Here is a 27404-nt window from a genome sequence, read left to right on the forward strand (position 1 = left end):
GGCAGCAGACGTGGAGCATGAGGGAACGTCAAGTACCCTTTTAAAGAAAGCCACAAACTCTGGGTAACACTCGACAAAGGGTTTTTGCATCTCCCATAGAGGGTTTGCCCAGGCCAAGGCTCTCTCAGAAAGCAAAGATATCATGAAGCCTACTTTGCTCCTGTCCGTGGGAAAGGCCTGGGTAAGCATCTCAAAGTAAATCTCATTCTTTTTGAGAAACCCTCTGCATTGAACTTGGATCGCCCCGAATCAATAGGGAAGCTAAGCGGAACCAGACATACCTCTCATAGAGGTAATATTCGAGGTGGGTGCCAGCACTGAGCCCGGAGCAGCCAGAGTGGGAGATTACAGATGAGCAGTGCGATTCAGGAGCATCTGTAATGCTATGGCAAACTGGTCTATGCGGTGATCCTGCTCATCCAATCTGGAAAAAATATTACCAACAAGTGGGTTGCTTGCAACTTCTGAATTCATTGCCTTTGCCTACTGTCAGGAGCCACGAAACAGACTGAGACAGAAGTGCAGTAAAAATCACACTATTTATTAAAATTGTAAAATGGTATAAACAGAGCAAACGTAGTCAAAACAAAGCCCGAGTTTGGTAACCAGGATAGGTAGTCAGAACAAGCCAGAGAAACAGGAGTCCAGAGATCAGCGAAGTCAGATGCAGCAAACAGGATCAGGAACTAGAAGGGAAGTCAGCCAAGCAAAAGTCTTTCACAGGAAAACACAGCAGAGAGAGTCCAGATATCTTGACCAAGGCAAATGCACAGAAGATCTGATCCAATGAGGTTATATAACCAGAAGCTTTAGTTGATGAGCAGGAAATGAAGACCAGGTGAGTCACTGTGGAAGGGAGAGTCTTTGGCAATTAACCGACACCTGAGCACAGAGCTCTGATCCCAGCCCCGACAGTACCACTGGCTTGGCATAGAGAAAAATGTGGTGCCTATATTTAAAAAGGGATCAAAGTCTTTAGCAAGTAACTAAAGACCTGTTAGTTTAACTTCTATAGTCAGGAAAATACTGGAGAGTTTAATAAAAGACCATATAGATGAGTTCTTGCTGGAAAAAAATATTAAGCAACAGACAGCATAGATTCATGAAATACAGAAGTTGTCAAACAAACCTGATTTATTTTTATGAGCAGGTAAGTAAAACCTTGGACAGATGGGTGGCTGTGGAAGTGGTATACTTGAATTTTGCAAAAGCGTTTGACACAGTTCACCACACACGGCTAATGTGTAAGGTAAAGACTCCAGGCCTGGAAAGATCAATTTGAAAATGGATAGAAAACTGGCTAAAAAACTTAATTCAGAGAGTAGTGGTTAACAATTCTTACTCTGAATGGTCTAAGGCAGGGGTCTTCAAACTATGGCTCTCCAGTTGTTCAGGAACAACAATTCCCATCATGCCTAGTCATGTCTGTGAATGTCAGGGTTTTGCAATGCCTCACGGGATGTGTAGTTCCGCAACAGCTGGAGGGCCGTAGTTTGAGGATCCTTGGTCTAAGGTTATCAGTGGTGTACCCCAAGGTTCAGTGTTGGGACCCTTACTTTTTAATACCTTTATAAATGATATAGGGTCTGGGATTAAAAGTACCCTTTCAGTGTTTGCAGAAGACACCAAGCTATGCAGTGGAATAATGTCCTTACAGGATGTCTTCAACCTCAATGCACTGTTTAATTGGGCAACTATGTGGCAAATGAGGTTTAATGTTGATAAATGTAAAATTATGCACTTGGGGCTAAGAACATGCATGCATCATACAAACTAGGTTGAGTACAACTGGGGGGATCTGTAGTGTAGAAGGATCTAGACATGTGCATTAGTTTTCGTCCGAATGCATTTTCGTCCGAATTTCAGGTATTTTCGTTATCGTTTTAACAAACGAAAGCACAGAAAATGAAAACCGAAACATCCGACATAAACAAATGCTTTATTTTCGTTTTTGTTGCAGTCAAGTGTGCTAAACCTTAACTCTATTAGTCCAATATTATTCTACATAAAGAGAAAAGATTCGACATAGAGAGAAAAGATTCGACATTATAGAGACATGAAGAAGAGTCGACATAGAGAGAAAAGATTCGACATAGAGAGACATGAAGATTCAACATTTTTTTTTTTTTTTTTTTTAAAGATTCTGTTGAATCTTTTTTTTTTTTTTTTTCTAGAACATTCGACAGACACCATAAGCCTTCAATGACAGATTCGACATAGAGACACATGAAGATTCGACATAGAGAGACATGAAGAGTCAAATTTTTTATTTTTTTTTAAGATTCTGTCGAATCTTCTTTTTTTTTTTTCTTAGAACATTCGACAGACACCATGAGCCTTTAATGATAGATTCGACATAGAGAGACATGAAGATTCGACATAGAGAGACATGAAGATTCGACATAGAGAGACATGAAGAGTCAAATTTTTTTTTTTTTTTTAAGATTCTGTCGAATCTTCTTTTTTTTTTTTTTTCTTAGAACATTCGACAGACACCATGAGCCTTTAATGATAGATTCGACATAGAGAGACATGAAGATTCGACATAGAGAGACATGAAAATTCGACATAGAGAGACATGAAGAGTCTTTAATGACAGATTCGACCTTAATTTTGATTTTCGGACTAATGCATTTTTTTAACGAAAAACAAAATAAATAAAAACGAATTTCGGGAGTGACTAAATAAAAAAAAATTCGGATGAAAACGAAATTACGAAACAAAATATTTCAGTGTGCACATATCTAGAAGGATCTGGGGGTTTTGGTAGATCATAAGCCTAATGCCGCGTACAGACGGTCGTTTTTTGTGATGAAAAAAAAACGACGTTTAAAATCATGAAATAAAACAACGTTTTTGAAACTTCATTTTCAAAAACAACGTTGCCTACACAACATCGTTTTTCCAAAATGCTCTAGCAAAGTGAGGTTACGTTCACCACTCTTTTCCATGGAAGCTCGCTTCATAACTAGCTTTTGAGCATGCGCGGGTTTAAAAACGTAGTTTTAAACGTCGTTTTGCCCACACAAAAAACAACGGGCCAAATTCTCAAAAACTCTGCGTAACTTAAATTTCAGCAGTTAAGTTACACTGACTTAAAATTTCTACCTAAGTGCCTGATCGTCAAAGCACTTAGGTAGAAATTACACGCTGTGTAACTTAAGTGCCGCCGTCGTAAGGCGGTCCTCCTCTCCTGGGGGCGTTTAAAATTTTAATGAGGCGCGCTCCCGCGCCGGCCGTACTGCGCATGCGTGTGACGTCATTTTCCCGACGTGCAGTGCGCGAACGTAATTAACGCCGGTCGGCTTTGAGAATTTCGACGGGACACTAAAGTTGCGACGGGTGAAAAAAAAAGACGCGCCGGGAAAACAAATAATTATAAAAAAAAATGACAGCGTCGCTCAGCATGCATTCCTGAGAGGGAGAACTCCATGCCAATTTTCAAAGAAAAAAACGGCATGGGTTCCCCCCCAGGAGCATACCAGGCCCTTAGGTCTGGTATGGGTTGTAAGGAGACCCCCCCACACCGAAAAATTGACGTAGGGGGTCCCCCTACAATCCATACCAGACCCGTATCCAAAGCACGCTACCCGGCCGGCCAGGAATGGGAGTGGGGACGAGCGAGCGCCCCCCCCCTCCTGAGCCGTGCCAGGCCGCATGCCCTCAACATGGGGGGGTTGGGTGCTCTGGGGCAGGGGGGCGCACTGCGGGCCCCCCCACCCCAGAGCACCCTGTCCCCATGTTGATGAGGACAGGACCTCTTCCCGACAACCCTTGCCATTGGTTGTCGGGGTCTGCGGGCGGAGGCTTATCGGAATCTGGGAGTCCCCTCAAATAAGGGGGCCCCCAGATACCGGCCCCCCACCCTAAGTGAATGGATATGGGGTACATCGTACCCCTATCCATTCACCTGTAGGCAAAAAGTAAAATGTAGTAAACACACAACACAAGGCTTTTTAAAATATTTTATTATTCTGCTCCGGAGGCACCCCCCTGTCTTCGTTATTAGCTCAATTACCAGGGGGGGCTTCTTCTTCCACTCTCCGGGGGTCTTCTCCGCTCTCCGGGGGTCTTCTCCGCTCTCCGGGGGGGCTTCTCCGGACTCCGGGGGGCTTCTTCCATCTTCTCCCCTCTTCCGCTCTTGACTCGGCGAACCCCGGTTCTTCTGCAGCTCTCCGGTGCCTTCTTCTTCAGCGCTGGCTGCCTGCTATGTTTGTGTGTTAGCTCGATTTCAAACAGGCAGCCGGCGCGGTCTTCTGTGACGCCAGGGTCTTCTGGTCTTCTGTTCTTCCGATGTTGCCTCGTCGCCTGTTGTCGCTGTAATGATGGAAGCGCGCCTTGCATCACATTTATATAGGCATCACCGTCCCATCATGCTCCGGCAGGTACCCACGTGGTGGGTGCACGTGGGTAGGCACCCACCACGTGGGTACCTACCGGAGCATGATGGGACGGTGATGCCTATATAAATGTGATGCAAGGCGCGCTTCCATCATTACAGCGACAACAGGCGACGAGGCAACATCGGAAGAACAGAAGACCAGAAGACCCTGGCGTCACAGAAGACCGCGCCGGCTGCCTGTTTGAAATCGAGCTAACACACAAACATAGCAGGCAGCCAGCGCTGAAGAAGAAGGCACCGGAGAGCTGCAGAAGAACCGGGGTTCGCCGAGTCAAGAGCGGAAGAGGGGAGAAGATGGAAGAAGCCCCCCGGAGTCCGGAGAAGCCCCCCCGGAGAGCGGAGAAGACCCCCGGAGAGCGGAGAAGACCCCCGGAGAGCGGAGAAGACCCCCGGAGAGTGGAAGAAGAAGCCCCCCCTGGTAATTGAGCTAATAACGAAGACAGGGGGGTGCCTCCGGAGCAGAATAATAAAATATTTTAAAAAGCCTTGTGTTGTGTGTTTACTACATTTTACTTTTTGCCTCCAGGTGAATGGGTAGGGGTACGATGTACCCCATATCCATTCACTTAGGGTGGGGGGCCGGTATCTGGGGGCCCCCTTATTTGAGGGGACTCCCAGATTCCGATAAGCCTCCGCCCGCAGACCCCGACAACCAATGGCAAGGGTTGTCGGGAAGAGGTCCTGTCCTCATCAACATGGGGACAGGGTGCTCTGGGGTGGGGGGGCCCGCAGTGCGCCCCCCTGCCCCAGAGCACCCAACCCCCCCATGTTGAGGGCATGCGGCCTGGCACGGCTCAGGAGGGGGGGGGGCGCTCGCTCGTCTCCACTCCCATTCCTGGCCGGCCGGGTAGCGTGCTTTGGATACGGGTCTGGTATGGATTGTAGGGGGACCCCCTACGTCAATTTTTCGGCGTGGGGGGGTCTCCTTACAACCCATACCAGACCTAAGGGCCTGGTATGCTCCTGGGGGGGAACCCATGGCGGTTTTGAATTTAAAAATTGCCGTGGAGTTCTCCCTCAGGAATGCATACCAAATGCCGTCGCTGGAATGGGCCTTTACAAGGTTTGGCTAACTTTCCACATTGTAAAACCAGCCCTAATTTTGCGCCGGCAAATTCGGAACTTAGGCAGAAATCAAAGTGCTGAAATGCTTTGAAAATCTGCTTAAGTCCTCATTTGCATACGCAAAGCTGGATTTCAATGAGAAATGCCCCCAGTGGCGGATGCGATACTGCATCCTAAAATCTGACCGTGTAAGTGTCTTACACATGTCAGATTTTCTGCCTAACTTTGGAAAAAGCCTTTTGAGAATCGTTTCCAAAGTTAGGCACAGAGATACGCAGGCTGAACAGCAGTTAAGTCTGCGTATCTCTTTTGAGAATTTGGCCCAACGTTTTGAAAAACGACACAAAAAAATCGAGCATGTTCGAATTTTTTTTGTCGTTTTTCAGAGGACCTATAACGACGTTTTCCCCACACACGGTCATTTTAAATGACGTTTTCAAAAACGTCGTTTTTTTTCATCACAAAAAACGACCGTCTGTACGCGGCATAACAATGTCATGCAATGCCAAACTGCGGTTTTTAAAAAGCGCAATGTGTTTTCTTGTATTAAGAGAGGTATAGACTCCAGAGGGAGATATCATTTTGCCCCTGTACAAATCATTAGTAAGACCTCATTTAGAATATGCAGTTCAGTTTTGGGCACCAGGTCTCAAAAGACATATTGGGGAACTGGAAAAAGTGCAGAGAAGGGCAACCAAACTAATAAGAGGCATGGAGGAGCTCAGCTATGAACTTGGTGTTGAGTTATTCACTTTTAGGTCATCGCAGAGGACAAGGGTACACTCTTTGGGGGTAATCCACAAAAGAGATACAACGGCGTATCTACTGATACGCCGTCGTATCCCTGTTTCTATCTTTGGAACTGATCCACAGAATCAGTTTCCAAGAGATAGACAGAAGATCCGACATGTGTAATTGAATTACACTGTCGGATCTTAAGGATGCAATTCTAGGCCGGCCGCTAGGTGGTGAGGCCATTGCGGCCGGCGTAGAATATGCAAATTAACACTTACGGCGATCCACGAACGCTCCAACGGGCCCGTCGCTCTAATGCTACGTCGTTTACGTCGAGTTACGCCGTGTAAAAATAGGGCTGAGTCCTATTTGACTAAGCCCTATTAAGTATGGCCATCGTTCCCGCGTCAAAAATTCAAACTCTACGTCGTTTGCGTAAGACGTCCGTGAATGGCGCTGGACGCCATTTACGTTATCGTCTAAGCAAATGACGTCGGAGCGACGTCAGTTAGCGCAATGCACGTCGGGTAAGTTACCCGACGGAGCATGCGCAGTACGTCCGGCGCGGGAGCGCGCCTAATTTAAATGGGACTCGCCCCATTAGATTCGGCACGCCTTGCACCGGACGGATTTGAGTTACACCGCCGCAAATTTCCAGGTAAGTGTGTTGTGGATCGATACCTAACTTAGGAAATTTGCGGCAGTGTAACTTAAATCACTTAAGTTACGTTGCGCTGCGGGGCTGTGGATTTGGCCCTTTACGTCTAGAGGAAAAAGATTTCATCTCCAAATACGGAAAGATTTCTTCACAGTAAGAGCTGTGAAATTGTGGAATAGACTCTCTCCAGAGGTGGTTCTTGCCAGCTCAGTAGATTGCTTAAAAAAAGGCCTGGATTATTTCCTGAATGTATATAATATAACTGGGTACTAACATTTATAGGTAAAGTTGATCTGGGGAATATCCGACTGCTTTTCGGGGGATCAGGAAGGAATTTTTTGCTGCAGCAAGTTAGATCATGCATTGCTGGAGTCTTTCGACCTTTCTCTGGATCATCTGTGGATAAAGGATTTTTTTTTAATTGGTTGAGCTAGATGGACTTGTGACGTTTTTCGACCTGACGTAACTATGTAACTATGTAACCTAGACAGATATCAGGTGCATCTGCTAAAAGGGATACTACCTCCAAGTATCAGAACCAACCAGGATAGTGATGATACCTTTAAGGCCGAGTACTCACGACCAAACATGTTCGCTCGAAATGTCCGACGGGCTGTTTCCGGCGTACAAGGCTGTTTTTTCATTTGGCCCGCTGGCTTGTACACACCAGCGGACCATATTTCCCTGCAGACCTGAACGCGTGCACGTAATCCACGTTTGACGTCACTATAAAGGGAAAGGCCAAAGTTAATGGCGACGCCCTCTGTTCCGCTTTTGCTAGTTACGGCTTTGCTCGTGTTAGTGAAGGTTTGGTTAGAGCTGATTCGCGCTTCTCGGTCTCCAGGCTTTAGCAGGTAGTATTTTCTCGTTCAGTGCGTGTGCTTGTGGGTACGTAGTTGGCATTCGGGTACAGGCGTGCAGTTCGTTCTGCTTTGCAGTTTCGTACTGTGCGTTCGTATCTGTGTGTCGTGCGTTCTTTGCAGGTACCGCTGGATTTGATTGTGCTTTCTGTTGGAGTGTGTTCTTGACTGACCAGCCGGCCGGTTTGAAGCCATGATGGAGCAGCAGCGTCAATTTTCGCGAGTTGGTGCTGTTTATGGGATGGCTGCTGGATATGTTCATTATTCCAGTACTTTGGCCAGAAACAGGGGGCGGAGGCGTTTCTGGACCAAGAATTGGTTGCGCCAGCGTGACCAGTTCTCACATATGCCTCTGCTTAGGGAAATCCAGGAGAATAATCCTAATGACTATAGGAATTTTCTCCGCATGACGGACCCCGTATTCAACAGTCTGCTGGATCTTCTGTCCCCCTATATCATGAGGCAGGACACTGTGATGCGCCAAGCCATCACGGCCGAGCAGAGGCTTATTGCCACGTTGCGGTACCTGGCGACTGGGAGGAGCCTGCAGGACCTCAAGTTCTCGACAGGCATCTGTCCGCAGGCGCTTGGGGTCATCATACCGGACACGTGTGCTGCCATCATCAAAGTTCTGCACGAGGAGTATATTAAGGTAAGTTACCTCATTTGAACCTCACAATGTGTCTTTAATAATGTTGGCAACTAACATTTCTTTTTTATTCCCAGATATGCTGTGTGTTTAACTAACGTTCCCTTTTCTCCCTATGCATGTTGATATCAGCTTTTACATGTTCTTTATATTTTGGCCTACCTGCATATTTGGATCTTACCCAATATTAACCTGTCCAGCATGCTATCTTCAGGCCAACCCCCACCTTGCCACTTTTTTTTTTTTGTTTTTTTTTCTAAAAACAGTTTAAACACCCCCCACCCCCCCTTCAAAGTGTTTTTGTCCCCATCAGAGGGCTGGGGAGTCTCTTATTAATTAAGTGGGCCTATATATTTGTGCCCCGAAATTCTCCCTTCATAATTTGAAAATGCTATTTTAAAAATGTAAAGTTGCACAAGGATGCTTGTAGGATTATGTTTGCAATGTTTATGTGCCAAAGTACTAAATCTCTTTTTTTGTTTGTCCCCACAGCTACCCTCCACACCACAGGAATGGCAGTCTGTGGCTTCCCAATTTGCCGAGCGGTGGGATTTTCCTAACTGCGGTGGAGCAATAGATGGGAAACACGTCCGCATTGTGCCCCCACCCCACTCGGGGTCCTACTATTATAATTACAAGGGTTATCATAGTATCGTGTTGATGGCGGTGGTGTCGGCACAGTATGAGTTTCTATATGTGGACGTGGGGAAGAACGGCCGGATGTCAGATGGGGGAGTGTTCTCACGGACTGATTTCTATGATCGTCTCCAAACTGGTGGTCTGGCATTGCCACCAGATGAAGAGAATGTGGAAGGACTTCCGTTTGTGTTCCTAGCGGACGAGGCTTTCGGCCTTGGACCTCACCTAATGCGGCCTTTTCCCCAGAGGACCCTTACCTTAGAGAGGAAGGTGTTCAATTTTCGGTTGTCCAGGGCTCGGAGGGTAGTCGAGAATGCCTTTGGGATACTCTCCAACCGGTTCCGCCTGTTCCTGACATCGATACATTTGGCGGAATATAAATTGAACACCATTATATTTGCCTGCTGCATTTTGCACAATTTTCTACGCAGGCACTCCCAGACGTACCTAGCCTCCATGGGCTCTGAGGCAGGACTACCCTCAGAGAACATTCCTGGCCTGGACACTGGTCGCGCTGGCTTGGCCCCCCAATCTGCTCGTGAGGTACGCGACAAATATGTTGAGTACTTCATGGGTCGGGGGGCCATTGCTATGCCAGATCATATTTCTTTCTAATTCGGCCCCCCAAAGAAAGGAATATTCTCACAACTAATAAATAATTAGACCATTGGACTTTATACAGTTGTTTGTCATTACTGCTTTTTCTATATTTTTCTGTCTTCCAGGTTCTCTCCAAAAATAGTGCACTTCTAGTGCCAAATTTACTTACTCAGATGTATTAACTAACCACATTTGCACAATATTCACTCATCTACAAACTGGGTATTCAGTCTAGAAATAAGAAGCCACTCATTTTTCTGCTTTTGATGTCACAACTATATATTTTTATTTTAGTCATTTTTCAACAAGAAATGTGTATTTTTTTGGTGAAAACATTTTTTGCTATTGTTTGACAGAAAAAATTGGCTTTGAATTATTTTGTTTTTTGTCTTTATTGACAGTGATTATCAATAATACTGATCGAAACACAATGTAATAATAATTTCACTGAAACTATACGCCAGAATTTTTTGGCTTGTCTCCTATATATCTATCTCTAGAGATAGATATATATATATATATATATATATATATATATATATATATATATATATATATATATATATATATATATACACTTCTAAACATATATTTTTTATACTTTTGTTCAAAATTAAAGTTATTATTTATTTTGGTTTTCAATAACCCAGAATAATTTTTGTTTAATTTTTTTTGGATATTTTTTCATATATTTTTTTTTTTGGTTTTAAAATTTTTTTTTTTTTTTTAAAGACATTTCTTTACATTTAGAAATGTTTGGGTATTGTTTTTCTACAAAACATTTATTTGCTTTGTATTTGTTTGTGTATAAATTTTTATAAAAAATTTTACCACAACAAAAAATTTTGTTATTTTTTAAAGAAAATTAGTTCACTTATTTCTTTAGGTGAGATTTCTTGTTCGTTTTGTGATCTGAAACTGTAAACATTTACAAACCAAAAAATATCAAAACCAAACAGAAATATAAAAAAAGAACAGCAGTCAGTCATGGATGGTGTGCTTTCACACTGGAACACGCCAAAATTTCTAAATGCACACATTCAGTGAAAAATCGCCAAATGTCATTGGTTAAACAGACAAATGGCCACATGTGCTATCTGACATCATGGGTGATCAATGTCTGTGTTTTGTGGGAGCAAACCCTTCTTCCTCTCAACTACTTGAGGATCGAGGAGGGGTTTGTACCCACAAAGCACAGACAATAGATATTCTGTGATGGCAGATAGCACATATTGGCACACTGTGCATGCATTTAGAAATTTTGGCGTATTATAAAGTAGTAAAATTAAAAATTGTTTTGTGGGCGGGGGATGGGCGGGGGATGGGCTTTTGTGTTTCAGTCTTTGACACGGCCCATCATGTCAATGATATTTTTGTAATTCTGTTCGATGACTAGCATCCTTTGGCGCATGTTGTCCATTTCCGTGCTGCACTCTGAAATGACATTTCGCACATTCTGCTCCATGACTAGCATCCTTTCCCGCATATTGTCCATTTCCGTGCTGCACTCCATTACTTGCTGTACAATTATTGAAGCACTTGCACGTGAAAAATGTGCTACACCATCTTCATCCCCTAAAAAGAAACAAATTTGCATTCAAAATATGTAAATAGTTTCCGGCCTATCTGCATATGTTTGCCCCTATTAATGTTGGGGTGACACTGACCTGATGGCCTGATAATTTCAACATCCCCAATTTCTTCATCTTCTATCACTCCTCCTTCTTCCACCACCTCAGCCTCATCCTCCACGACTCCTCCTTCTTCCACCACCTCCCCCTCATCCTCCACGACTCCTCCATCTTCTTCCAGAACTCCTTCTTTATCCATCACTACCCCTTCAAAATCACGCAATTCTGCTTCGTCAAGTTCCGCCTCATCTTCACCGAATTCTAAATCCAGAGTTAAGTCTTCCTCCTCTCTTCCTTCCACATCCTCCTCTCTTCCTTCCACATCCTCCTCTCTTCCTTCCACATCCTCCTCTCTTCCTTCCACATCCTCCTCTCTTCCTTCCACAGCCTCCTCCTCCTCAACATGTGGAGGTGTTTGATTTTGTGGGTGTCTGGCCCTCTCTGCCTCCTCCAATTGCTGGCGTCTTCTTTCCCCTATAAGAAATAAGATAAAACAAAAGGTATACTCATCAGCACACTGATATTGGATATCATAAATCACACACATTGCATAGGCGATACATTTATGATGATTTTTGTTTGTTTATTCTTTCTGCAATCCTCCATTTTTGGCGTAGTTCTAGGCCAAGCTCTGATCCTGCCCCTTTTTTGCAAAGAAGTGACACAAATGGATGTCCCCCCAAAACATTAATTCTCGTCGACCCTCCAAATAAATATCCTTTGATTGTTGAGACACAGGTGCTTTGCATTTCCAGATGTTAAAACATCAGCTTTATTTGCATTTTGGAGAATGAATCTTGTTTGCCTGTCACATTCACTCAATTTAATTTATGTGATTTTGCTATTCAACAATGTTTGAAAACAAAGTTTGTGGCCAGTCAGCCATGTCCAGGTGTGTTGTTCCTGGACTCACCTCGCTTTTTTGCAAAACAATGTCATATTACGCGTGTTTACTATTTCAAAAAATTTGGTAAAGGTTGTTATTTTACATAAACACAATACAGTATCTACACGTGTTCAAAAGTACAAGCAGGCCAAGGAGGCAGATGTGAAAAACTACATGTCAACACATTCTTGCAGACATTCCCCCCCCCCCCTTAAATAATATGGACTTACTTTTACGCAGAATTTTGAGGATCTTCTTCATGTGATGTGGCTCCCTCAATTTTAAATCAGACCAACGCTTCCGGAGTTGCTCCTTGGACCTGGTGACACCAAACATTCTCCTCATTCTCCTTGCCACCTTGTCCATTATGTGTGACTTTCTACGGTTTGGTGTTTTGTAGGGCCCACATTCACCATCATAATCCTTCCTCCTCATGATGTAAACCAACTCCACCATTTCTTCAAACGCCATATTAGTGGCTTTATATCTTTTAGGCCTGGATCGGGACGGTCCTGCCTCTGTCCCTTCACTTGCGCCATGAGAGCTCCGTGCCCGCTCGTGTGACATCGCCATCTTTCCTTCCCACAGAGATTAGGGGCGTGGAAACGAGGAAATGTCCCGTCAGGGGCGGAGATGAGGGCGGGGATTCTTGCATATGCGGAGTGTCGCGAATGACAACAACGTATTGACGTAGGTTACACGGAGAATATTCGCGCGATTCCAGAACCTACACAGTTAACGCCAGATTTACTTTTTCAATTGATTAGGGGCATGGCAAAGGTGACGAGGGCGGCGTTTCATACATACGCGGAGTGGATAAAAGGCGCTTGACGTGATTACGTAGGTTACGTGTTAATTCATCGAGCGTAACAAACGAGGATTTGGAGAGAGGCAGGTAAGAAATTTAAACATGGGATCAGCAGCGGGCTATCAAATGTAGAGCCATGGGATGGGGGTTTGGTCTGTTGGTTGCACAGTTTTATTAAGCTATTATGTCTCTTGGATACCAGAATGTGATTTTCGTACCCAAATGCTTTTGTAGACATCACAAAATAGAGATGTCAAAAATGCTGTGACTCATTAGCAATTATGTAGGGTGTATTCAGATCAGGCCAAGTATTGTTCTGTGTTGGTTGGACAGAGGTCATTAGGAAGTTTCTTTCAGGTAATCAATGCTGAGGGGCAGGATATCTACACATGCAATAGTGCCTTGATGAATGCTGTCATTTGTAATAATTGTGTATGGTTGTACATTTCTATTATTTCCTGCAATGTAACCAAAGGGGCGGCATGTTTTTAAAAAATGTTAGCTACAACCAACCAATGGGGCAGAGCTGGCCAGTATTTTGGAAACAAGAGACACTGTGTTTGTATTTCTATATAGGTCCTACTTTTTTAACAACATATTCTATCAATGTAAATGCTGAGCATTTTTTAAATCGTGTTTTTGGTTTCTTGTTATTTTTGGAATCTAGAATAAAATTTGAAAAATCAAGATTTACAAATGGATCTCCTGCAGACCCAAGAGATTATCCAGCACTTGCTGGATAAATTTAGGGAAATGCCCATCCTGTGGGATTCAAAGCAGCCCACCTACCACAACAAGGACGTACGAGCGGCAGCACTTGAACAGCTAGCAGCATACATGAGAACATGGGTGCCAGAATGCAGTGCCAACATGGTGAAGGATAAACTTGCCAACCTCAGGGGCACATATAGGAGAGCATACAAAGCTCACCAAAAGCAGCTAAGATCTGGAGCAGCAGCAAGACCACCAAAGGAACCCAAGCTGTGGTATTACAGCCAGATGTCATTTTTGCGGGATCAACTGGAAGGCAGGTCATCTATGTCAAGTCTGAATCCCAACCTTCCCTCCACGCTACCTCCCAGCGGGACTTCCCCAGATCACCACAGCCCTGCAGAGTCGGATGAAGAGGGCCTGGCTGACAGAGAGGCAAATCTGCGCCTCTACGATGATGAGGTATAGTATTTTCATAACTATTTATGGAATAATATTAATTATTGTTTGATTCTTGACTTGATATTGGTTAATAAAATACAAGCTGGGAAGCAAAAATCAAAAGTCATGGGCAAACAAATAGGTGTCAGGGATGACAACTGCAGGGGTCAGAGGGTGAGTCTGTTTTCAAGTTTAAATTCACGGCAAAAAATAAGATTCAAGCATGAAAATGTGAGTGATTATATTTCGAAATATATTACAACATGTCCCTTTTTTTTACACAGGAAGAAGAGACCAGCCAGGAGGTGGCAGATCCTCTCCTCACTGACAGCCAGGCCGAAGGGGTCAGTGGCAGCCAGGAGGAGGCCGGGCCCAGTGGCGTTGAGCAGCTCCCCAGGACAACCACCACCAGCCAGGCTCCTCCCCTTTATATTAGGCCACCAGGCCGTAAGAAGAAATTGGGGGCAGTGGAGGAAGCCAGCCTCCAAATGATTAAGGAGGCGAGTGCCATCATGAGGGCCCCCCTCAACCCCACTGAGGCCTACAGTGCCTCCCTGGCACATGATCTAAATAAAGGCACGGAGGAGCAGAGGCAACTGGCAAAGGGTGTGATCAACGAGGCCCTTTGGTGGATGCAGAGGGAGCTGCTGACCCCAGACACTGGGCTATGTGACCCGGCCCGGCTTGCTCAACACCATCCTCCTGCTGCCACATCATCCCCACCTGCAAGGGCCCAGGGAAGACCCGCTGTAAGGCAGCCTGGAAGGAAGGTTGCAAGGAAGAGGAGACGTTGATGCCCTGCCTTCCATTTGATCCCCCACAAATGTCATCTTGTTTGGACTACCACAGCTTGGGTTCCTTTGGTTATGTGCTGCTGCTTCAGATTTTAGTTTGTGTGCCTCCTGAGGTTGGCTAGTTTAGCCTTCACCATGTTTGACAATGCAAGTTTGCATGTATTTTGCTAGCTGTTCAAGTGCTGCCATTCTGTTTTTGTTCCTTTTTATCATTTGCTAAAATAAAAGCCTTTTTGTTGATTTTAAAAACGTGCCTATTGTTTGTAATACTGTGGGTATTATTTTAGGCATCAAACATTACAAACAAATAAAATGTTTAATCTAAAATATTCACTAACTCATGTGGGGGGGGGGGCATTTGGTGTGCCAACATGGTAGACAATTTAAACAACCTTCAAAATAATCCAGTTAAATATCCAAACAAAAGCAAAATCCAAACAATTTCCTATAAAAAAATTCTAAATGGTGACATAACTATAAACACATAAATAAAGTGGGAAAGATAAACATTAAACATTAAAAGCCAAAAATTATACATGTGGAGGACCACTAAAAATATGATACGTCGGGCCAATAAAAGATTGCTAAAATCGTAATACATCACAGCTAACAAATGTCACTTTTCAGTATGGAACAACTCAGTTGAAATAACATGAGCTAAATAACTGATTATTTATAGCAAGAGAAGAATGAATAAAACGACGGCATCAAGCGTTGTTTATTGTGTGGTTTGCTTCAGTGTTCTATTGCTAGAATTAATCTTTCTATTGACGAATGTGCCATATCCCAAACAAACGTGAGTTTTACCTGAACGAGCGCTCCCGTGGCCTCATTTAGTCTGAGCATGCGCGGGGTTTTTGTACGTTGGTTTTGTGTACTCACCACCAAACATGTCCGTTCGGACAGGATTTGAGCAGACGGTTTTAAAACAAGTTTGCAAATAAATGTCTGCTGAAAAACGGCCCGGCGGGCAAATGTACGGTGAAAATCTGTACGCTCGTAACTACACACGACCAAACATGTCTGCTGAAACTGGTCCGCGGGCCAGTTTCAGCAGACATGTTTGGTCGTGAGTATGGGGCCTAAGTTTTACAGTTTCTCCTTCAGGCACCTCAGGACAAGCTTGAAAAGGGTATGCATCACCTAGATATGAATCGTGGAATACTTCAATTGTGGTGTGATAACATTAAATCCACATCTAGGTATCAGAACCAGAGACACATTTAACACAGTCCACTTTCCCAGGTCAAACTGTTAACTTCTTTGGAAATCCGACAACCAGTTATCAGCAGCTGGAGTGTGAACCACTAGTAGAGCTGGGACATATTATGCCCTATGCAAGATGTGAGCCACCTCATGTCCTGCCTCTTAACTCCTAATCCCTTCTTTGATTATTTATGTAGGACGCTATGGGGACATTGTAGAGATGTACTCTCATCAGATGGCCATAGAGAAGGGTGAGAGTCTCCACCATAGTATAGGGATCCATAGTAAGACGTTTACAATGCAGAGGACGAAAGTACCAAAACCAAGACACCATGGGTGACTGCAGCCACCACAGCATGTCTTGTGCGATCTGAGGTGCCAACAATTCAGTAACAGTTTAAAGAATGTATTCTTTTTTTTTTTTAATCAGATACTTTTTTATTGGATTTCCGACATACAAAACACATACTTACTTTTTTTTTTTTTTTTTTAAATGCGTTACAAAATATTACATGGTATATTGCACAACAGATTTCACATATCTTCAAAGTCACATATACATCCATATAGCATCTCTATTTTCTTCAGCCCTAAACTGGATGCGTTGTATCTAGGCACCCTGAATATTCCCTCCCATTGCTCTTTCTTCCCCTGCCTAGTGGTCTCTACTCTCTATATCCAGAGGTTCTGCTTTGCATCAGCCGCATTGGTGCCATACCTGAGGCATTCAACCAAGGACCCCATATATTCTCAAACTTCCCAGAATTACCCCGATGTTTATAAGTAAGTTGTTCCCTAACAAGAGAATTATTTACCGACATTATCCACTCTGTATATGTGGGGGCCGTTACAGACAGCCACTTCCTTGCAATTAGCTTCCTAGCCAAAAATAGGGTCCTCAGGATTGCAGTAGAGGTATATGGCATATACATTTCTTCGTCTAACCACCCCAACAAACAGAGTTTAGGATCCATAGGGAGTTGAAGGTTCCAAATGCTATTAACAGTGTCCACCACCGCTCCCCAGTAACGCTGCAGCTTCGGGCACCTCCAGAGCATATGAACAAGGGTCCTGTTGTCCACTAGACAGCGGGGGCAAAATGGGTCATCCCTTCTATGCCATTTATACAACTTTTCAGGTGTACGATATGTACGATGAATAATAAAAAGTTGGGTTAGCTGCTGAGTTGATGACAATGTAACCTTAAGAACATTGCCTAGTATTGTATTCCACTCTTCATCAGCAATATATCCTATGTCATCCCCCCAGCCAGCTCTACACTTCAAAGTCATCGCCGTAGAGGCATGACCAAAAAGGGCACTATACAAGGACGAAATTTGTCCTTTCCTAGAGGGCACCATAGTTAGCTTCATGAGCATTATTGGTCTAGTAAGCTCCCATATAGATATTGTAGCCTGCGCAGAAATGGCATGTCGCAATTGTAGATATTGAAAGAAGAGCGTATTGGGCAGCTCAAATTCTGCACGTAGGGACTGAAAATCCCTAAGTACCCCTCTATCGTATAATTGAGAGATATACTTTACTCCCCATCTCTCCCAATCAATAACATTTTGTAATTTATTAAGTTCTGAGTAATTACTATTCCTCCATATACATGACCAGCTAGTATATCCCCTATATTGCAGGTGTTGTTTAGTTTTATTCCAGATTTTGTCTATAAGTATAAGTGTGGGGTACCTCTATACATTCTATCAGGTTATCTCCGGTTACCTGGGCTCCCACCATATTTCTAGTGGGGTCCGAGGGTTCAGGGCACAACCATCCTGCCAAGTGTTGTAGCTGTGCCGCAATAAAATAAAAAAATGGGTTCGGTACTGCTAAGCCTCCCAAATCCTTCCTCTCCTGTAACGTTTCTAATTTAATTCTTGGGACCAGTTTCCTCCATATTAGTGCTCTGTATATAGTGTTGCATTTCTTAAATATTTGGGCAGGGATCCATATAGGAGCATTTTGGAGCACGTAGAGTAGCTGTGGGTTCCAAATCATTTTGATCATGTTGCAGCACCCAACGACGGACAGCGGCAACTTAATCCAGCTCGTTGTTTTTTCCTGAAATCTTTTAAGAACAGGCTCCACATTCAGTTTAATATATTGATCTAAATTAGGGTGGATCATAATGCCTAAATATTTAAATGTATCCACAACTTTGATCTGGTCAGCAATCTTCGGCAGAGGTCCCAAGATTGGGTCTAGTGGAAGAAGGGTAGACTTGTCCCAATTAATTTTAAAACCAGAGAAGGTTCCAAAAGTATGGACCAGTTTCATAAGATGAATCAGGGATGCAGACGTATCACCCAGAAACAACAGCCCGTCGTCTGCGTATAGTGCTACCTTCTCTTCTAGTTCTCCCCGCCTGAATCCCTGTATTTCTGTTTTTCCCCTTATAGCCGCCGCCAGAGGTTCTACGGCCAGGGTGAAAAGCAGGGGAGACAGGGGGCAACCCTGCCTCGTTCCCCTATGTAAATCAAAAGAAGGTGAAAGGATATTATTTATCCGGATACATGCTTTTGGTGCTGTATACAGTAGTTTAATCCAAGAGATGATATTCTCACCCAGTCCAAACTTCTCCAGCACTTTCCACAAATACTCCCACTCCACACTATCAAAAGCCTTAGCGGCATCCAGCGACAATATCGCTCTATGTCCATGATTGTCAGTGGGAATCTGCATATTAAGGAAAAGTCGTCGCAGGTTATTTGCCGTGGATCTGTTTGGTATAAAACCGGACTGGTCCGAATGTACCAGTGCAGTCACCACCGCCGAGAGTCGCATGGCAATCACTTTCAGGTCCGTATTTAACAGTGAGATAGGCCTATATGAATCAGGTTTTTCAGGGTCTTTCCCCGGTTTCAGTATTACTACCACTACAGCTTCATACATAGATTTAGGTAGGGCGCCCAAGTCAAGTGCGTTTTTGAGCATGTGGAGTAGCTCCGGTAGGAGCACTCCACCGAACTTTTTGTACAATTCAATTGGCAGTCCATCATTTCCCGGAGCTTTTGAGTTTGGAAAGGTGTCCAACGCAATCTGAAATTTCTCAAGGGAAAAGGGTGCATTGAGGCGCTCCCTATCCGACTCATTAAGATACGGGAGTGTGATGGAATCCAAAAAACATGTCAAATCCTCCATTGGGTATATCACCTTAGAAGAATATAAATCTTGATAGAAGGAGTAGAACTCCTTCAGTATAGAGGGCGTATCTGTAACCGTCAGTTGCGTTGAGGTCCTAATACTATGTATCACTTGGGATGGCTGCTGAGACCTAGCTATCATAGCTAACATGTGGTCGGTTTTTTCCCCCTCCTCGAAATATGTTTGGGAAGTGAAGAATCTCTTATTATCAGCTTGTTGTAAATGAATAATACGATAAAGCTTTTGTGCGTCCTTCCATTTCCCTTCATGGGCAGCACAGTGGTGTAGTGAGTAGCACTTTCGCCTAGCAGCAAAAGAATCCCAACCACGACACCATCTGCCTGGAGTTTGCATGTTCTCCCTGTGTCTGCGTGGGTTTCCTCCGGGTACTCCGGTTTCCTCCCACACTCCAAAGACATGCTGGTAGGTAAATTGGATCTCGTCCAAATTGGCCCAGTATATATGTATATATGTGTGTATGACTGTGTGTCCCTAGCATGTCATGATCCTACGGGGTAAAAATGACCGCACCAGCCAAGCAGATACTGGCTGGAAAAAGCGCCCAGAGGCGATTCAGTTCGCATGCGTTGCGCTATACAAGTCATTCATTCATTCATTCATTCATGTTCAGGTATGGGGTCCTGCAAATACAGTTCCTCTGCTTTCTCCACCGCCTTCTCAGCCTCATAGGCCCACTGCCTATTTCTTGTTTTAATACGACTGATTTCTTTTATACACATCCCCCTAATGAAGGCTTTTAGCGTGTCCCATACCACTCCAGGCGCAGCTGATAGTTTATTATCGTCCAAAAAGTATTGGATCTGTGTCCGCATGCTCCCCAAATCGGTAAATAATTGGAACCAAAAAGGGTTCCATTTTCAATGCATAGGGAGACACGTTTTATGCAGATCCAAGGAAAGCTGCACCGGGGAGTGGTCTGACAGGCCCCTGGCCAAAAACGTTACTACTGGGTCAAAAGACAACGCCAAATCATTACCCAGGGAAAAATCTATACGAGAGAGCGTGGAGTGAGTCAGGGAATGACAAGAAAACTGAGCGTGGAGGGGGTGTTTACATCTCCACAGATCTACCAATCCCAGTTCAGTTATAAATCTAGCCAGTGGAGTGTATTCCCTAGGGCCCTGTGGAGAAAACTTTTTATATATATCCAAAGAGGTATCCATTGCACTATTAAGGTCTCCAAGAATATAAACAGGTAGCTGCGGGTGTTTGGCCAGAAACCTGGCCAGACACTGCAGTACTGTCAACGTAAAAGGTGGCGGTACATATATATTAGCAATAACACATAAACAAGATTCCCATTTCCCCATTAAAAAAATAAACCTGCCCTCTGGGTCTACAAGTACATCTTGTTTAGTAAATGCCGTATTTCTAGAGAATAATATTCTAACCTCCCTAGAATACCTGGTATGGACCGAGTCATACGTAGCAATTGAGTAGTATCACCCGTAAGGTGAGTTTCCTGCAGACATATGATTGTGGGATTTTGTTGCAAAAAAAACGTGAAGAATGTATTCTTAATGTATATAAAGTTATGTGTTTTTAAATTGAAATGTTAAATGTTATTAACTAATGAATATTCAATAGGATCCAGAGTTTATGGGCTTTCCAGAGCAGAACTGGTTGTGGAAAAGTGTAAGCCAGCTAGTTTTTTTTTTTTGTAAAGGTCAGACACCTAGGTAGGTAATAACATTAAAGATAATTGATCTACAGTATTTTACTACAATACTCTTCATAATGGAATCATTGCATTTATTTACCCTGTATAAATATAATGTCTTGTCTGTTTCATAAATCTGCAAGTACTTATGTCCTAAGTCTAATTTGAGTACATTATATACACTACAAACAACGACAATAATGCAGCAGGTGAACATAATCATTTGAAACAGTGAACTATAGTATTTAGAGGGAGATTTAAAAACCTGCAAAATGCTGTTTCAAGGATCCTCTGTAAATCCTTCACCAGCTGGCATGATTTTAAACAGCTGCTGAGTATTAGTAGAATAGTATATCCTTTGGAATGGTTTTTTACTAAGATATCAAGTGCTTGAACATACAATGTTCTTCCATCTGGCTTATGGATGGTTACTTGTAGAATTAACATTTTGACTTTTTTATGCATATTGTAGAAACACTCTCTAACCACAGGCAGTAGTAAAATGCTTAGAGACAAAATAGATTACTGGTACGTAACCAAAAGTGAGCAGGTTTTACAATGAAAAACGAAATAAAGGTAACAATATGATATGCCATCAATCAGGTCTAGATTTAACCTGGGGTGTACTAAAAACTAAGGGGAGGGGGGCATATTGTCAGAACCCCGTCATTTTATCCCTGTGGTTTTATGTTTTTGAGCAGTTCTTATTTTTAACAGTCTTTTTATTTTTTTCTGTGTGTGCCACAGCCTTGGAGAAATACAAATTGTGGTGCTGGGTCTTTATATTTGAATGCAGATATGTACTGTATACGTAAATGGAGTAATAATGAGCTGAAAATACTTGAACAAAACAGAACTTACAAGAACGATATTGACTATGATTTTTTCAAACTACAAATTGTTTTTATCATATTTAAATTCATTATTCTTTCTCGTCAAAGAGAGAGCAAAACTTTATGTGAGCTGCTTTGTCATTGTTTTTTGTCTCTTTTTTTTAAATTCCTTTATTTTCAAAGAGGGCACGGTTTACAACCCAAGTAAATCACATAAAACATATGATATGTAGCAATCTCCCAGACCTTTAAATGCCTGATGACGACCTAAATAATTAGGGAGAGCTAACATCCTTCCTTGTAGAGTGGTTTAACAGGCATGGTGGGTGTAAAGCAAGATGAAATGATAAAGGCAAATTTTTCTCTTGTCTCTTAACAAGAATTGTGGGAGAGCGGGTTAGGGCCAGTACACCCTTAGGTAGATGAAATGGTAATTGGCAGACTCCAAGACACTATAGGTAGACAGCTATACAGGCAAAGGCCTCCAGCTGGATGCCACATATGTATAGATAGGACCCCGGGGCCAGATCCTCAAATGGGATACGCCGGCGTATCTACTGATACGCCGTCGTATCCCTGTTTCTATCTTTGGAACTGATCCACAGAATCAGTTTCCAAAAGATAGGCAGAAGATCCGACATGTGTAAGGGACTTACACTGCCGGGTCTTAGGATGCAGTACCGCATCCGCCGCTGGGGGCATTTGGTGTCGAAATGCCGCTTCGGGTATGCAAATTAGCACTTACGGAGATCCACGAAGCTTTTATGCTTCGTTTTTTCTCCGTAAGTATTAAGTTGCATGTGTAAAATTAGGGCTGCTTTTACAAAGTGTAAACTGTTTACACCTTGTAAAAGTAGACCCTTCTTACCCGCGACGCTGTTATTTTTATTTGTAAAAAAAAAAATTCCCGCCGTATCTTTTTTTTTTTCCGACGCAATTTTTTTGACCCGGCGCGATTCACGAAGCTCGGCGTAACATAATTTTGCGCTATGCACGTTGGAAAAAATGACGTCACGAGCATGCACAGTACGTCCGGCGCGGGAGCGCACCTAATTTAAATGGGACTCGCCCCCATTTGAATAGGAACGCCTTGCGCGGGCGGAATTTAAGTTACACACCCGAAAATTTCTAGGTAAGTGCTTTGTGGATCGGGCACTTAGGTAGAAATTTTCCGGCAGTGTAACTTAAATGGGAAAAGATAAGTTACGGCGGCTGGCTGTGGATCTGGCCCACTGTCTCCTATGGCAACTGAACTTGTACCAGTCACTAAAAGTAGTTGTACCTAACTCTTGGTAACACAGAATAGTTATTCGCTAATCTCACAGTATCCCAATGCAGGTCTTCACTCACTGAACTCCCAGTCTCTCACTAGACTTTCAGATACTAGTCAACACTGGATCTCCTGAGCTCTTCCACAGCTAACCCCCTGTATACTCATTTGTCACCCCCGCTAACCCGCTAGGTCCCTGGCTTGGCACTCGCTGAAGCTTTCCCACTTCTTCACCGTCCCCGGCTGGTGAGAAGACTGCTCTGGTGCTTGCTTGAGCTTACTCACAGTAGTCTCCGGTAATAAGGTGGATGGTCCCTTAGTGGTGACTGCTTCCCCTTTACCACCAACCACAACTGGTTCCCCGTCCGGCTGAACCTTGGCAACTCGGTTGGACTCCAATACTGCAGTCCCAACCCTACGCTGCTTCGCCTGCTCCTGGATAGGCCCCAGGCAACCTAGCAGCCAGGTGTCTCCAGGATAGGCCTCTGGCTTCCGGCCTAGACAGCCATCCAGGTGGCACAAAACCCTGATCACCTGACTCCACCCAAATAAATAGGCACTCCAAGCAGGTAAAGGGACTAAAGAAACCCCTGCCAATTGGCCCATCCATTCATAATTTGACCTTGCTATGCTCCTGTCGATCTAATGTCACCAGCCACAGTGCCACCTAGTGACAGAAGAGAAAAGGTGCAGCAATTCCAGAATTAGAGAGGAATCAGTGGATCTTCTAACAATTAGCCAGGACAATTACTACCTGGCAATTACATTTGTTAGCAACCCTGCCTAAACACAAGGGTGCTACATCTATGATCAATTAAGGGAAAGAAAAGGGTCACATCAACAAATGCAAATGTACAAATCAACCGTCCCAGCAATACACTGTACAGATCAGAATGTGAAATATAACGGTTTCAGAATTCGCTAACAGCAGGTTAAAGGGGAACCTAGCATAAAACATAAAATGTCAAGCTGTGCTATAGAATAGGATTCATACAGTATCAGGATGTAGTGCGTCCAGATGGCCAGTTGGATTAGAGCACAACAAAAAATTAAATAAAGGTGGATATAAACTACATTAAAAAAAATAATACACACAACTATACCAAATATCCAATAAAAGAAAGGAAAAGAGGGAGGGGATGAATCGGGGGGGGGGGGGGAATAGCTAGTGTCCCTAGCGTAGGAAGAGAACAAAAGTAAAAAAAAGGGAAGAAAGCATAAATAGATAGTAGACAGTTGGTGCCTCTCGCCCAGGTCAGTAGAACTAAATCCAAGAGGTCAGCCAGATTGCGAGATATGTGTCAGTATTTACAAAGTGTATAAAACCACAAAGTTTAGAAAACCACAGGGCTCTGGATGGCGGGGTCTCCGATCTCCAACAGAGGGGAATGCACGCTTTAGCTGCATTCAATAGCTGGATTGTAAGGAGGGCCTTGTATTTCTTAATCAGTCGCAGTGAAAGATGAAGCAAATAATGCGCAGGATTCCCCTCCAAGTCGACATTGGTCAGATGCTTGATCCTGCCAGTCACCTCCCGCCAGAATGGTCCGAGCCTAGGACAGTCCCAAAAGATATGCAACATTGTTACCTCTGCATTGCCACATCGCCAACACAGACTAGGAACTTGGGGGAAGAAACAGTGCAAAGTGGTGGGCACTCTGTATTATCGAGTCAGAATTTTGTAACAGGTCTCTTGGACTCTGGTAGCTAGGAAGGACTTCTGTGCAAAATAAAGGATCTTCTCCTTCTGGGAGTCAGTGAACTTGGTATTCAGGTTCGATTCCCACCTGGACAGGAATAGGGGGCCAAAGCCTTCACCCGGTCGACGACAAATAATTTCCAATTCTGTGACCTGTCGAGATATGCCTGGGGTCCGTGAACACTTGTGGAGAAAAGTACACACCTGTAGACCACTCCAGAAGTCCATAGGAGGGCCTTTGGCAGACACCCCAGCAAAGGAGGAGAATTGGTCATCTGGATCAACGAAGTCGCAGAGATAAAGTCGCCCACTCACAACCATTCGCTGTGTCGTGGGTTATGAGGCAAATACTAATAATATTTACTGGTAGAAATATGAAAGTCCAGTAGGCCTCAAAATTGAAGTGAACTATTGCAAATGAAAACCTTTCAGAGCAAAATTATGATTTCACATGCTTTGCAAAGCCTTCAATACATTAGCCATCTTTTAACTTTTATGAGCCTTGTGTTGAATCAGAAACAATGATGCTTTTCGCAACCAAAAAAGAAAATGTTTACTATCATTGTTGGTTAGAAATTCTGCCAAAGGAAAAGTTCTACAGATAGCTAAACTGGGCTATTATCACATGGAAATAAACAACCCCATTGTATCAAAGGGGAGATCGCCCCGTAAAGTAAATAAACAGTATTGACTCAGCTTTTCCCTAGACAATAGCAGGAGACCCCAGTTAATTATACACCAAGATGAAAACAGTCACAGAAATTGAAATGAAAGTGAAATGACAAATACATCTATGATATGGACAAGTCAGAAATATTTTAAAATACCTAGATGTTATTGTAAGTGTGATTTTATAAATAGAAGGTTTTAAAGAGTTAATCAGCATTATGAAAGGCGTCAAATTGTAATTATAAAAATATTAATGAGCCTGTACTTAGAGTAACATGTATTCATCGAACACATATCAAAATGATTCATGTATCCACATTAATAATCATTTTGTGTAGATTGATAGGTATAATCTGTGTATGTTTAGAAAAACTGTTTTAAAAGATATACATTTATACAGGAATATCGAAGCATGTTATGTAGGAATCAAAAATATACGAATTGTGTTTTATGTGATATAGAGAGTTACCAGAATGTTCAATATATATATATATATATATATATATATATATATATATATATATATATATGTGTGTGTGTATATATATATATATGTCTTCCCAGCATTGTATAGATTTACACACATTCTGAAATTAGAATCTCAACGTAAAGAGATAATCTCACAATACATGCGAAACACCTGGTGGTTGAAAGTCCAGAGAACAGTTAATCATTATGGCCCAGATTCTCAAAAGAGATACGACCGCGCATCTCCAGATATACGCCATTGTATCTCTGCCTAGCGCCGTCGTATCTATGCGACTGATTCTTAGAATCAGTTAAGCATAGATATCCTTTCGATCCGACAGGCATAAGTCTCTTACACCGCGGATCGTAACTGCAAATTTTTTTCCCCCGCTAGGTGGCGTTTCCGTCGATTTCTGCGCTGAGTATGCAAATTAGCTAGATACGCGAATTCCCAAACATACGCGCGGCCGACGCAGTAAAGTTTACGACGTTTACGTTAGGCTTTTCCCGGCGTAAAGTTGCCCCTGGGTCTATGAGGCGCAGTCAATGTTAAGTATGGCCGTCGTTCCCGCGTCGAAAATTTAAAAAGTTACGTCGTTTGCGTAAGTCGTCCGTGAATGGTGCTGGACGTAATTTACGTCCATGTCAAAACCAATGACGTCCTTACGACGTCATTTAGAGCAATGCACGCCGGGAAATTTTAGGGACGGCGCATGCGCAGTTCGTTCGGTGCGGGGACGCGCTTCATTTAAATGAAACACGCCCCTACCCGCCGAATTTGAATTCCACCGGGTGATTTAAGCTACCCCGCCGCAACTTTACAGGCAAGTGCTTTGTGAATAAAGCACTTGCCTGAAAAACTTGCGGTGGCGTAACGTAAATGAGATACGTTACGCCCGCACAAGTTTGCGGCGTTCTACCAGAATCTGGCCCTATGTTGTCAACCTATAGAAACCAGACACCTTTTGACAGTTACTCCCATATTTGCAACCAACCTATGAGCTAAGGACACATATTGGTTGGGCAGAACTAAGTATAAAATGTATAGTCTTATTGTCCGGAGACAGTACTTAAGAGAAGAAAAATTAGATGAGGAAAAAAAAAGAAGGGAGGACGGAGGGAGGATGGAGGGATGACTCAGGACTGACGGGGAGGGGCACACTGGGAGATCTACACTCTCAGACAGACTGATACACTTGCACCATGCATGAAGACATATTTTTATCCCATGAAGATCCAAAGAAAGCCACGGCAGCCATCTTAACTCTGGTCACTTGCACGTAGGAAATAGCCATTTTGGAATGGGTAATTATGTCTCTTTTGATTTTATCTTGAATCTATTGTTGTTCTCTAAAATATTGAAGTATTGAATATTTTGCAATTATGATTTATTCTCATTAATCAATAACTGGTAGATTCTTCTCTAAAGATTACATTTCTCATTATATTTTTCTTTTTGCCTAGTTCTAATTTTAGTGACAAAACAAACATCCAATTTATTTCACATTGTTAACCACTTACTTACCTGCAGTATAGTAACGGTTGG

This window comes from Rana temporaria, chromosome 1 (genome assembly GCF_905171775.1).
Source record: "Rana temporaria chromosome 1, aRanTem1.1, whole genome shotgun sequence".
NCBI lineage: Eukaryota > Metazoa > Chordata > Amphibia > Anura > Ranidae > Rana > Rana temporaria.